At 49.6% G+C, this 13,832-nt stretch overlaps 1 protein-coding gene and 1 long non-coding RNA gene across 2 annotated transcripts in view; one reads left to right on the top strand and one right to left on the bottom strand.

The window, feature by feature from the left end:
• The window catches only part of LOC311443691, a 206,836-nt gene extending 196,163 nt beyond the window's left edge, over positions 1-10,673 (bottom strand). The window contains exon 1 of the long non-coding RNA XR_014697430.1: positions 10,552-10,673. This is a non-coding gene — a long non-coding RNA (uncharacterized lncRNA). The remainder of the gene's footprint in view (positions 1-10,551) is intronic.
• Positions 1-13,832, top strand: part of LOC311443867 (uncharacterized protein) — a gene marked incomplete at its 5' end in the record, with an annotated part of 212,380 nt that overhangs the window by 120,329 nt on the left and 78,219 nt on the right. The window lies entirely within an intron of this gene.

The following is a 13,832-nucleotide window of genomic DNA, read 5'->3' on the forward strand; positions in this document are numbered from 1 at the left end:
GGTCAAGGGACCTGCACAGGAAATCCAGTTCTTGGGGGTGAAATGGCAGGATGGACGTCGACACATTCCGACGGATGTGATCAACAAAATAACAGTTCTGTCTCCGCCAACCAGCAAAAAAGAAACAGAAGCGTTCCTAGGTCTTGTGGGATTTTGGAGAATGCATGTGCCAGGCTATAGTCAGTTTGTGAGTCCTCTATATTGAGTGACTCGAAAGAGGAACTGACCATTGAAGGCATCACACAGGTTACCCATCAGTGTGAGACCTGTGCTGCAATCAAACGAGCCATGAGGATAAAGTCTCCCTGGAATAGGGGGAGATGGCTTGGATTTCGATTTGGTGAGGCCTGGCAGATTGACTACATCGGACCACTTCCACAAACCCGCCAAGGCAAACGGTACATATTCACCATGGAAGAAGCAACTACTGGGTGGCTGGAAACATACGCTGTAAACCATGCCACGGCCCGAAACACTATCTTGGGCCTGGAAAGACAAGTGCTGTGGCGACATGGTACACCAGAAAGAATTGAGTCTGACAATGGGAGGCACTTCCGAAACAAGTTGATCACTTCCTGGGCCAAGAAACATGGCATTGAATGGGTGTATTACATCCCTTATCACCCACAAGTCTCTGGGAAGGTTGAGAGGTACAATGGACTGTTAAAAACTATGCTGCGAGCATTGGGTGCTGCGACATGGAAACATTGGGATATAAATCTACCAGAGGCCACTTGGCTAGTTAACAACAGGGGGTCTGAAAGCCGTGCTGGTCCTGCTGAAACAAAACCCCTACACACTGTGGGAGAAGCTAAAGTCACTGTAGTGCATGTGGGGAAGTGGATGGGAAAGGCGGTGTGGGTTGCCCCTGCCATGGGAAAAGGCAAACCCACTCGTGGGATTGTCTTTGCCCAAGGTCCAGGGTATACCTGGTGGATGATGCAGAAAGATGGGGATATCAAGTGTGTGCCTCAAGGAGATTTAACACTGGGAGAAAATTAATCTTAAAGAGAAGTACAGACATAAAAATGCTTCAATGGACAGAAAACTATGGTGATGAGACCATCTATATACTAAACTGCACCTAATTGTGACACAAATGTTATGGAATAAGGGGTGGAAGTTGTGTTGGGTCTGTCTGAGCTGGAGTCACCTTTTCCCTGCAGCAGCCCGCACAGTGCTGTACTCTGCACTCGTAGCTGGAACAACACTGAAATCACTCCAGTGTTGTGTCTATTGCTGCATAGTGCTGGCACAGCATCAGGACTCCTTCCAAGTCCCCAAGAGCCAGGCACGGGTGCCGGCTGTCCCGTGTCCCGTGGGTCCGAACTCGGGCTGCGTGGGGTCCGGCCATCACGCTTCCCAGGGCTCCGGTCTTGGGCGACGCATGTGCCAAGCGCACCGGGTTCCCGGTCCGACCTCGGGCGGCGCGGGGCTGGCTGATCCTATAATCTGGGCTCCGGTCTTTGCGATGCGTATGCTGGACGCACCGGAGACCGTGTGTGACTTCGGGCGGTTCGGGGACGGCGATGCCGAGGACCGTGTGTCCGGCCTCCCGCGGCGCGGGTGCCGGCTGTCCCGTGGGTCCGAAGTCGGGCGACGTGGGTGCCTGCCGAGCCGTGAAGCGGGAGGCTGCTGCCCACCGGCTCGGGCTCTGGCCGTCCCGGAATCCAGCAGGTTCGGTCTCTTGCGGAGCTGCGGCAGGCCGTCCTGCCCTCCCGGGTAGCTCCTGCCGGAGGCGCGGGATGCGACCGTCCCGAGGTCCTAGGCTGCGGTCCTGGGCGACGCGTGTGCTAGCCGCACCGGGGTCCGGGTCCGACTTTGGCTTTGTCAGGGACGGCGGTCCCGCGCTCCAGGTGTCCGGCCTCGGGCGGCGCGGCCGGCTGTCCCGTGTCCCGGCGATCAGAACTCGGGCGGGTTGGGGGCCGACTGTGCCGTGAAGCGGGAGGCTGCTGTCTGCCGGCTCGGGGTCTGGCCGTCCCGGAGACAGGGGGTTCGGTCCCGTGCGAAGCTGCGGCCGGCCGACCCGCGCTCCCCGTTTCTCTATCCCGGGGCGCGGAATCTGACCCTCGCAAGCCCCTGGGCTCCGTTGTCGGGAGACGCTTGTGCTAGTCGCAGCGGTGTGGCCGGCCGTCCCGATTCTCTGGGATCCGGTCTTGGGCGACGCTTGGGAGCCCAGAAGCTCTTGGGAGCCCAGCTGCTAGGGACAGCCGGCCCCGCGCCGCCCGAGGCGGGACACCTGGACAGCGGGACCGCCGGCCCCGAGACGCCGAGTTCGGCCCCGGACCCCGCTGAGTCTAGCACAAGACCGGTGCCCAGGGTTTCGGGACGGCCGGCCACCGAACCGCACGGCACCGAAAGCCCGCTCTCTGGGAAGCCGGCGGACGCCAGCCCCCCGCTTCACTGCACGGCCGGCCCCCACGCGCCCTGAATTCGGATCCCCGGGACACGAGATAGCCGGCCCCCGCTAGCCGACGGCCCCGGAATCGCCGTCCCCGAACCGTCCGATGTCGGACCCGGCACCCGGTGCTGCTTGCAAACGCGTCGCACAAGACCGGAGCACAGGGGCTCGGAAGAGCCAGCTCCCGCCCTGCCGGAGGCCGGACTCCCGGGCTATGTCCACATGTCTCTTCAATACTTTTAAGGATCGGGTCTCTTACCACTTCCCCGGGCAGCCTGTTCTAATAGCAAAGCACCCCTTCCATGAAGAAATGCTTACTCAGTATCGAGCTAGCCAGTGCTGGTAAACAGAGGTGTTTCTCCCTAGGGGTAGGGCTTGGCATTTCCCTCTCCTGAACTTCAAAAGGTTCCTGCCTGCCCCTATCTGCAGCCTGTCAAGGTTCCTCTGAACGCGCAGTCCCCCATACAAGCGCCTTTTCCACAGAAGACACCGACCACCCGCCGCCTCGCCCCCTCCCAATTCGGCCTGCCCCAGGGCGCCACCGACCACCAACCTCCTTGCAGCACCACGCCTCAGCATCCCGAGCTATCCCGACAGCTTCCACCCATCGGGAGGGCCCAGTTGTAATAAATGACCGAGTCCCAAATAGGCTTACAATTAATGTTTATGATTTATTAAAGGAATAGAGGTAAGCAAACAGCGCTGGGTGCGCCAGGAGTTTCTGCTCCACCAAGACGCACACAAGTCACATCAGGCGGCTGGTTTTTATGCTGCTAGGCTAATACATATTCATTACTACTTCTACAAAAGGCAGGGTTATTCTAATTAGTTCCCAGAATCCAAACCCTCCCACTGGTGCAGGCGTTATCAGTCTCCGGTGGTCCCTCTGGGGGCCGCTCGTACTGAAGGCTCATAGTCTTCCTCCCAGGCTTTGTCCTTTGGTCGTTCTTCAGCTTCTTCCCTCCCCTTATTTAGTAGTTGCTGGGCCAGATGTCAGAAAGCTGTGTCTCGTGCAATAGTCCGCACAGGCACTGCATAGCAAACACACCAAGTAACATTGACTTCAGTTACTCACAACAGTTACTCACCTGATAAAGAACTGCATGCAATAAAGGCACCAAGTACTACATTAGTTTATTCTAACACATCCTACTAGCTGTTACCTCAAAAAGATGTGCGTACCCCTCGCTACTTGGAAACGCACCAGTCCATAAACTCTCATCCACCTGAAAAAGCCTGCAACTGACCGAAGGAAATACAAACACCCCAAAGAGCAGCCCAAGCAGAATGAGCTCTCTGAGGGGATGCCTGGGATTCATATACCATTTGGCCCCGTCTAGCACCCAAACCCAATCACCTGGGAAAGGGTAGGGGCAAAGCACAAGGAAGTAGGAAGAGAGCAGCAGCAGCTGTGGTGGTTTTTTTTTTTTTTTTTTTTTTTTTTTGTGTGTGTGTGTGTGTGATTTTTCTTTTCATTTTTTAATCAGTTTTAGCTCAAAAGCATGCATAGTGCAGACAAGAGAACTAGGGTGTTTCTAGAAGCAAAAATCCCCATGCTTTTGCTGCAGCTTTCAATATTAAAAGACATTATGACCAAGCAAGTAATTGGAACTCTTCCAACTGGAATTAGCTCAAACTTTTATTTACGTATAAAGAAAAAACTAGGAGTAGAACATCTGCTCCATCTGTTCCTCTCTCACCTTGCCATAGGCAGCTCTGGCTGTGACATCCCAGATTGCATACTGCGTTTCAGCTTTAACAAATGAAAACCTTTACCCTAACCCTTACCCTTATCCTAACCATTAGCTTACCCTTATTCTTACCCTAAACCTAACCCTAATCCTTACCCTTACCCTAATCCTAATCCTTACCCTAACCCTCTAAACCTACCCCTAACCTATCCCTAACCATAACCCTCTAAGCCTAACCCTAAACCACTAACCCTAACAATAACCCCCAATCCCAACCCTCACCCGAAACCCTAACTCTAGCCCCAGCCCTAGCCCCTAACCCTAACCCTAGTTCCCGAGAACTACATCTCCCGGTATGCTCTGGGCATTCAACATGGCCTCCCGGAAGTCCCGAATCCGACAACTACATTTCCCGGCATACTATGGGTACGCAACATGGCTTCCCGGAAGTCCGGAGTCCCCGAGAACTACATCTCCCGGCATGCTCTGGGCACACCACACGGCCTCCCAGTGCCGGAAAACTACACCTACCAGCATTCCCTGCACAGCCGGCATGGCCAATCACAGGCCGAGTGCTCGAGAACTGCATTTACCAGCACTCACTGGAAACCTCACCGCCCTTACAAAAGAAGCCTCAAGCCCTAACATCCAAAAAACCTCGAAACCCCTACAGACCTAACCCAAACTATTTACCACACTAAACCCCTGAAGACCTATGCCTAAAACCCCTAACCCAAAATCTTAGGATGCTCAAAACCCAAACCCAACCCAAAACGTTAGGAATGCTCAAAGTCCTAGCTCAAAAACTTAGGGCGCTCCAAACCCTAACCCCAAAACATTAAGACGCAAAAAACCCTAACCCAAAAACTTAGGGTAATACACCATAAATGTTTGTTCATTGTCTTTTGTATTATAAAAACAAGGAGTTCTGTTTGAGGAGCGGGAGTTGCAAAAGCTCCCTGCTGAAGTAAGGAGCTGCATAATGCTTGCCTAGACACTATGAAAATTCTTTTGCTTAATTTTTCTTTTTAAAGAGATTTAAATTCTTAAAAATTCTTTTGCGCGCAACAGTGCGCGCAGTCACAGAATATACCAGGATGTGCTGCGTAATCCCAGAATTAGCAAGGTATAAAAAGGGACCCTGGCAGGGGTGAGGTGCGTGCCGTTGGCGGAGCTGAGACTCCCCGGCTGCCCAGTGCTGTTTTGCTTGATGTTTGCTTACTCAATAAATTCCTTTCTATGATTAATACAATGCTCTCTGAAAATTAATTAAGGGGGCAACTTATAACACTTTGGACGCTCAAAACCCAAACCCAAAAACTTTGGACGCTCAAAACCCTATCCCGAAAACACTAGGACGCTCCAAACCCTATCCCGAAAACAGGACGCTCAAAGCCCTAACCCAAAAACATTAGGATGCTCCAAGCCCTAACCCAAAAACATTAGGACGCTCAAAGCCCCAACCCAAAACATTAGGACGCTCCAAACCCTATCCTGGAAACATTAAGATGCTCAAAACCCTATCCTGAAAACTGAGGATGCTCATTACCCAGACCCAAAATATTAAGATGCTCAAAACCCTAACCCAACTACTTAGGATGCTTGAAAGCCTATCCCAGAAAATTAGGGCACACAAAAGCCTAACCCCCAAAATTAAGATGCTCAAAATCCAAACCCCCAAAATTAGGATACTCAAAACCCTGGCCCTGGAGAACCTAACCTGAAAAAAACAAACAAACAAACAAACAAAACAAAACAAAAAAAAAAACAGATCTTAAAACCCTAACCGTAAATAACTGACCAAAAATAAAACCTTAAGACTCTAACCCTAAAAAACATATCAACACTACAACCCAAAAAACTCTAATACCCTAACACGCTAACCCTGAAACCCTTAAAACCCTAACCCCCAAATCCTTAAAACCCTAACCGTTAAAACTCCAACCCTAAAAACCTTAAAATCCTAAACATAAACCCTGAAACCCCTTACCCTGAAACCCAACCCTAGTGCCCAATCCCTGAAACCTTAAAACCCTGAATCAATCTGTAGCAAATAGCATAGGCTGAGTCGAGGATCTCAGTACAGTAGCATTATTATTCGAGATTACAATGGCGGGTGTCCCACAAGCAGGAGGGTGCCTACTAATTCCATACACAGTTTATACACTTTTTTTTTCTGCCGAGGACCGGGACCCTCCCCTGTTTCCCCTTTAACTGTGCTATTCAAGGTTCATAATCTAGCTGGTGCTTCACAGAAAATACACAGCTGCTGGCCTGTTACAAGTCACATTTCTTTTGAGGTTTTTACTCTTTGAGGTGGTAATGTTTCTTACGCCGTGATTTCCACCTAATTGCTGTAAGGATTCTGGTTGTCTGCGTTTTACAAGGTTGTCTGTTATAATAAATAAAAGTCCCAAATAGGATTACAATCAAAGTTTACAATTCACTGAATGAATAGAGGTAAGCAAACAGTGCTGGGTACGCCGGGAGTCTCTGCTCCACCAAGACGCGCACCAGTTATACGCCAGTTACCTCCCTTAAGGGATATAGAGAAGCCCTCTCAGATACGTCAGTCCTACTTCTCGTGCATGCGGCCGGAGGTCGGTCTAATTCTGGTGCTGTTGGTGGTGGAAGCTGGGGCAACGGTGGTACTGGTGGCGATACCACAGCCACCGGAGGGGGAGCCGCCGGGGGTGGATTGTTAGGATATGGAGGTGGTAGCTTATCCAACGGCTCACGTTTATCTTCTTTTTCTTTTTCATGTTCTTCTTGTTCTTCAAATTTCTTACCTGCTTTTAGTGTAAATATTGAGGCTGGAAAAGGACGTGAAGTCCTCCTGATCCATAATCCTGCATAATCACTTTCTTCCTGGCTAAAAGGTTCCTTTGAATTAACATGGATATTTAAGGCCTGGCAAATCCAGTCTTCGAAGGATCCAAAAACAGGCCAAAAGACATGTAGTCTTAAAGGCTCCTTTGGCCATTCTGTCACACAATACTGGACCATTTTTAATTTACTTTTTCCTTTTCTGGGGTCCCTATCATTCCAATTTCTAATCGTTATTCCTAATGGACTTTCTGGTGGTATGACTGGTAATTTGCTCCCTTTCTTCTGGTCTCTGGTCTTCGATTTTGTCTGACCCATCTAGGAATTTTACTATGGCAATTCCCACAGCCCTTGGTTACCTTAGTAAGAGTGTCTTGCAGGGGGTCGAGGACCTATCACACACCCACAAATCCTATAGGAATCCCTTCGGTCCTTCACCGGCCAAGTCCCTCGCGGGAGATTGGAACCGCGGTTAGAAGACCTCCACAATCGCTTCGGAACTAAGTTCCATCTCAGTCACACTCTTACACACACAGGCAACCGAACCCCACCCAACCGAACGGTATACGCTTTAAATGCTTACGACTCCGTCATCTTTGTTCGGATCTTCACACACACAATTACGGGCAAAATATAGTGCTGCAGCTGGCAAGGGAGCTGAAAAAAAGAATCAGAAACTTTGCTTACCTTTATTCAGGTTCAAGATGCCATTAGTTCCGACCTGACTCAAACAGCAGCCACCAAATGGTGGGGGTGCCTCTCCTAGATCAAACCAGAAATCAGGAACCAAAGCCCTCCCGGACGAGCCCCCACTTGTAATAAATGACTGGGTCCCAAATAGGATTGCAATTGAAATTTACAATTTATTAAATGAATAGAGGTAAGCAAGCAGCGCTGGGTGCGCCAGGAGTCTCTGCTCCACCAAGACGCACACAAGTTACATCAGGCGGCTGGTTTTTATGCTGCTAGGCTAATACATATTCATTACTACTTCTACAAAAGGCAGGGTTATTCTAATTAGTTCCCAGAATCCAAACCCTCCCACTGGTGCAGGCGTTATCAGTCTCCGGTGGTCCCTCTGGGGGCCGCTCGTACTGAAGGCTCGTAGTCTTCCTCCCAGGCTTTTCTCTTGTCCATCTCCTTTGTCCATCTTGGCTGGATGGCAGACACTTGCATAGTGTCCCATCAACAGTTGTAAAAGTTAGCAGTTATTCTGAAACCCCTTTGTTCTCTTATCCCCTATTGACCCGAATTGCTGGACCATTCCTTTGCAAGATACAAGAGCTATATACATTAACCACTCTGGTTTTCTCAGACTTTTCATCATATCATGCGGCCCTAGCATTGTTCCATATTGACACGAATCAGATGAACTCATTTCACACTGTTAAGCTGTCTTATCACTGCAAGCATATCTCAATACCACCTTCCTTCCCTCTGCAGGATGTAACTGCGCAAAAACAACATTTTTATTCCCACAACCTTGATCCCCTTACCCTGAAATCCTTATTCCCCTTAAACCTAACAACTCTAACCACAACCCTAACCCTTATTATCAACCCCCTAACGCTAATGACACTGACCTTAATCCAAACCCCAAACTGCCCCTAACCCCAGACAACCAACAACGAAACACACACACACAAAGATGGAAACTACAAAAAAGGCAAAACCCTGGATACAGGCCCCAAATCACAAATATGCAACCAAAATGCTACAGAAAAGCCCCAGATGCAGGCCCCAAATGCTACTGCTAGGCCTCAAAAGCTCAAGATGCATCCCAAAGCAAAAATGCAGACCCCAAACGTTACAGAAAAGCCCCCAAACCCAGGCTGCACAAGTCTACAAGCAGGCCCCAAACTGCCAACAGAAGCAGGCACCAACCACACCCAGATGCAGATCCCAACTGCCCACAAGCAGCTCCTACCCCACCAGCCCCTCCCAAGAACTGGACTCCACCCAGACACTGGCCCAAGACCCCGGCCCGCCCCCCGCCAACCCCCCTACCCTCCCCCCGACACAGGTGTACAAGCAGCTCACAACCCGCCCCTTCAGAGACCGGTCCCACTCCCCCCACCCCCCCCCAAGACATGGGATGCGGAGGTGTACAACCAACTCCCAACTCCCTCCCCCTCAAAGGGAGGCCCCAAAGACCCCCAAATGGAGGCTCCTAGAGTGAACAAACACCTCCCAACTCCCCCAGGCACAGGCCCACCCCCTCCCCCCCAAACACAGGCCACAAAGGTGTATAAACAGCCCAGACCCCCCTCCAAGACCATGGCCCCTATAGTGTACAAGCAGCTCCCAACCACCCACAGATGCAGGCCCCAACCCTTCTCAAAAGGGAGGCACCTAGAATGCATGAGCAACTCCCAACCAGCTTAAATATAGGTCCAAAAGTGCACAAGCAGCTCCCAACCCCCCTCAAATACAGACCCCAAAAGTGTACAAGTAGCTCCCCCCCCAGAGACAGGACCCAAAGGTGTACAACCAGTTCCCAATACCCCTGAGACACAGGCCCCAACCCCCCCCCAGACACAGGGACCCAAATTCTACAAGCAGCTCCCAACCCCTGCCAGGCACGCCCCCTACCCTATACAAGCAGCTCCCAACCTCCCCCCCCCCCCCGAGGGAGGCCCCCAAGCCCCCCACAAACACAGGCCCCTACAGTGTACAGGCAGCTCCCAGCCACCCCCAGATGCTGGCCCCAAAGTTGTACAAACAGCTCCCAGCCACCCTGCAGAAACAGATTCCTACATTGTACAAGCAGTTCCCAACCCGCTAGACACAGGCCCTGACCCCCCACACATGCAGGCCCCAAAGGTGTACAAGCAGCTCCCACCCCTCCCCCAGACGCAGGTCCCAAGCCCCCCCCCCAAACACAGGCCCCTACAACCAGCACCCAACCCCCTACCCCCGATGCCAGGCCCAAAGGTGTAGAAGCAGCTCCAAACCTCCTCCCTCAACCCAGGCTCCAACAGTGTACAAGCACCTCCCAACCAACCCTCCCCTTCCCCCCCCCCCCCCCCGCCCCCGACACAGGCTCCAAAGGAATACAAAGAGCTCTCACCCCTCCCCCAGATGCTGGTCTCAACCCGCCCCCAGAAGCAGGCCCCAAAGGTGTAGAGTCAGCTCCCAACCCCCTCAATGCTGGCCCCTAGGGTCTACAAGCAGCTCCCCCCTTGCCCCCAGATACCGGCCCCCAGACACAGACCCCAAAAGCCTAATCACAGGCCCTGAACTCTAGAGGCAGGCTCCAAAACCCAGGACAAAGCCCCAGTGGTTCGAGACAGGGCCCAAATCCCAGACACAGGCCCCAAACGCTAAACATATGCCAAAAAAAGTATTAGTGCTGGTGCCAAATGTTACAGACAGGCCCAAAAGCCCGAGATGCTCAAGGCTGAGACGTACCTTGGCTTTCTGAATTACTGGAAAGCAGCTTTCATTCTCAGATAATTGTGTGCAGGCTAGATAGGATGGGGCTTCAGGCACCTCTTCACCTGAGGAAACACACTGCCATCAGGCACTGCTGTGCCAGACAAGCTTGTTCTGCTAGAACACCCTACTCAGATGCACTGTGGCATTCAAGTGAACTGCTTTCATGCAAATATAACGACTGATGTTACAACCCACCTTGCCTGTGGCACCTGATGAACAGAAGAGTAAGCCACCGCAGCGCTTCAAAACCATCCCTGCACTTGCCGCTCCTTGTCGCTCTCTGGCCTTATCTCATATCCTTATCCACTTCTGTGGAGAGCCTGCCACGGCACCTGCAAAGCAAGACGGACACCTTTCATAGTCACCTTGTGCTACTTGGTCGTTCTGCTCCAACCCAGCTCATGACCAGCCCCTCTTCTTACACAGCTCTTCAGAGTGCACTTCGCTCCTTTGAGCCTGTGCGAGACACCTGTGAAAGAAAAAGAAACGCATAGGCCGATGCAGCATCCAAAGACACAGCACAACTAGGTAAGTTACTCTCATCTGCTCCCTTACCTCTGCCGCTTACCAGCCCCCGAGGCAGATGCTTCAATCTACCCTCTTCAAACAGCTACAACACCTCTAAAAGACAAAGAGGGGATGCTTAGAGGAACAGTGAGACCTACAACACAACAACTGCTACATCTGTTCCTCACTCACCTTGCCAGAGGCAGCTCTGCGTGTGACGTCCCAGGTTGTACACTGTGTTACCTAACCCTTACCGTAACCCTTACCTAACACTTCTCACCCTTACCATTACCCAAATCCTTACCTTTACTTTTTCCTTACCCTTACTCTTTCCTTTAACCATAACCTTACCCTTACCCTAATCCTTACTCCAACCCTTCCCCTTACCTTCCCCTTCCCCTTACACTTAACCTAACCCTTACCCTTCCGCTTCCCCTAAAACATATCCTAACACTTTCCCTTACCCTTAAACTTACCCTAACCCTTACTATTACCCTTACAATTACTCTTGCCCTAATCCTTGCTTGCACCCTTACACTTATCCTAACCCTTACCCTTACACAAACCCTTACTCTAACCCTTACCCTGACCCGTACCCTTACCCTTACCCTTACCCTTACCCTTACCCTTACCCTTACCCTTACCCTTACCCTTACCCTTACCCTTACCCTTACCCTTACCCTTACCCTTACCCTTACCCTAACCCTTACCCTTACCCTTACCCTTACCCTTACCCTTACCCTTACCCTTACCCTTACCCTTATCCATACCATTACCCTTACCCTTAACCTTACCCTTATCCTAACACTTACCCTAACCCTTAACCTTTCTGCTACACTTACCCTTTTCCTAAATCTAAACCTTACCCTTACCCTTACCCTTAACCTAAGCCTAAACCTTAAACCTTACCGTAAAGCTTACCCTTTCTGCTACACTTACCCTTAGCCTAAATCTAAACCTTACACTTACCCTTAGCATAACCCTCACCCTTACCATTACCCATACCCTTATCCTTATCCTAAACCTTACCTTTACACTTACGGTTACCATTAACCTTACTCTTACCCTAACACTTACCCTTAACCTAACCCTTACCCTAAACCTTACCCCAACCCTTACCCTGACCCTTAAATTAACCCTAACCCTTACCCTAAACCTTACACTTACTCTTAACATTAACCTTACACTTAACCTTTAGCTAATACTTAACCTTACGTTTTTCTCACCCTAACCCTATAATTAACCATAACCATTACCCTAACACTTAACCTTACCCTTACAATAAGCCATACAACAACACTTAAATGTACACTTACGCTTACAGTTACCCTAGGAATTACTCGTTCAATTACTCCTACCCTTACCCTTACACTTACCCTTACCCTTACCCTTCTCCATACCATTACCCTTACCCTAAACCTTACACTTACCCTTATCCTTACCCTAACCCTAACCCTCACCCTTACCATTAACCATACCCTTACTCTTCTCCTTACCCTAAACCTTACCCCAACCCTTACCCTGACCCTTACATTAACCCTAACCCTTATCCTAAACCTTACACTTACTCTTAACCTTAACCTTACCCTTAACCTTAACCTAATCCTTACCCTCACGTTTCCCTCACCATAAGCCTAAAATTTACCCTAACCATTACCCTAACACCCTTACCCTAACCCTTACTCTAACCCTTACAATGACCCGTACCCTTACACATACACTTACACTTACTCTTACCCTAAACCTTACCCTTACCATAAGCCATACTCTAACAAATTCTTCTACCCGTACCCTTACCCTTACCGTAATCCTTACCCTTTATGTTACCCTAAACCATACCCTTACCCTAACACTTACCCTTATCGTAAATCTTACCCTTTCTGCTACACTTACCATTAGCCTAAATCTAAACCTTACACTTACCCTTACCTTAACCCAATACTTACCCTTACGTTTCCCTCACCCTAACCCTAAAATTAACCCTAACCATTATTCTAACCCTTACCCTGACCCATACCCTTACACTCACCCTTACCCTTACATTACCCTAACTCTTACCCATACCATAACCCATACCCTAACACATATTTGTACCCTTAACCTTACCGTTACCCTTACCCTTACTCTATCCATTACCCTTACGCTTACCCTTAACATAAACCTTACCATTAATCTTACCCTTATGCTAACCCTTACCCTTACCCTATCCCTTACACTTATCCTTATCCATACCCTTAACCTTACCCCAACCCTTACCCTTAAGCTGAACCTAACCCTAAACCTTACCCCAAACCTTTCCCTGAACCTTACATTAACCCTAACCCTTAACCTAAACCTTACACTTACTCTTAACCTTAACCTTACCCTTAACCTTAAGCTAGTACTTAACCTTACATTTTTCTCACCCTAATCCTAATATTAACCCTAACCATTACCCTAACACTTAACCGTTACACTTATCCTTATTCTATCCGTTACTCTTACGCTTTCCCTTAACATAAACCTTACCCTTGACATTACCCTTACCATAAGCCATACATCAACACTTACATGTACACTTACGCTTACACTTACCCTAGCAATTACTCGTACAATTACCCTTACCCTTACCCTTACCCTTAACCTAAGCCGAAACCTTAAACCTTACAGTAAACCTTACCCTTTCTGCTACACTTCCCCTTAGCCTAAATCTAAACCTTACACTTACCCTTACTGTAACCCTCACCCTTATCATTACCAATACCCTTACTCTTACCCTTACCCTAACCCTTTCTCTAACCCTTACAATTACCCGTACTTTTACACATACCCTTACACTTAGCCTTACTCTTAAACTTACACTAACCCTTACCCTTAACTAAATCTAACCCTTACACTAAACATCATCCTTACCCTTACCATTAGCCCTTCTCTTACCCTTATCCTAAACGTTTCCCAAACCCTTACCCTTACATTAAACCAAACCCTTA

Source organism: Aythya ferina (assembly GCF_964211825.1).
Source record: "Aythya ferina genome assembly, chromosome: 13".
Lineage (NCBI taxonomy): Eukaryota > Metazoa > Chordata > Aves > Anseriformes > Anatidae > Aythya > Aythya ferina.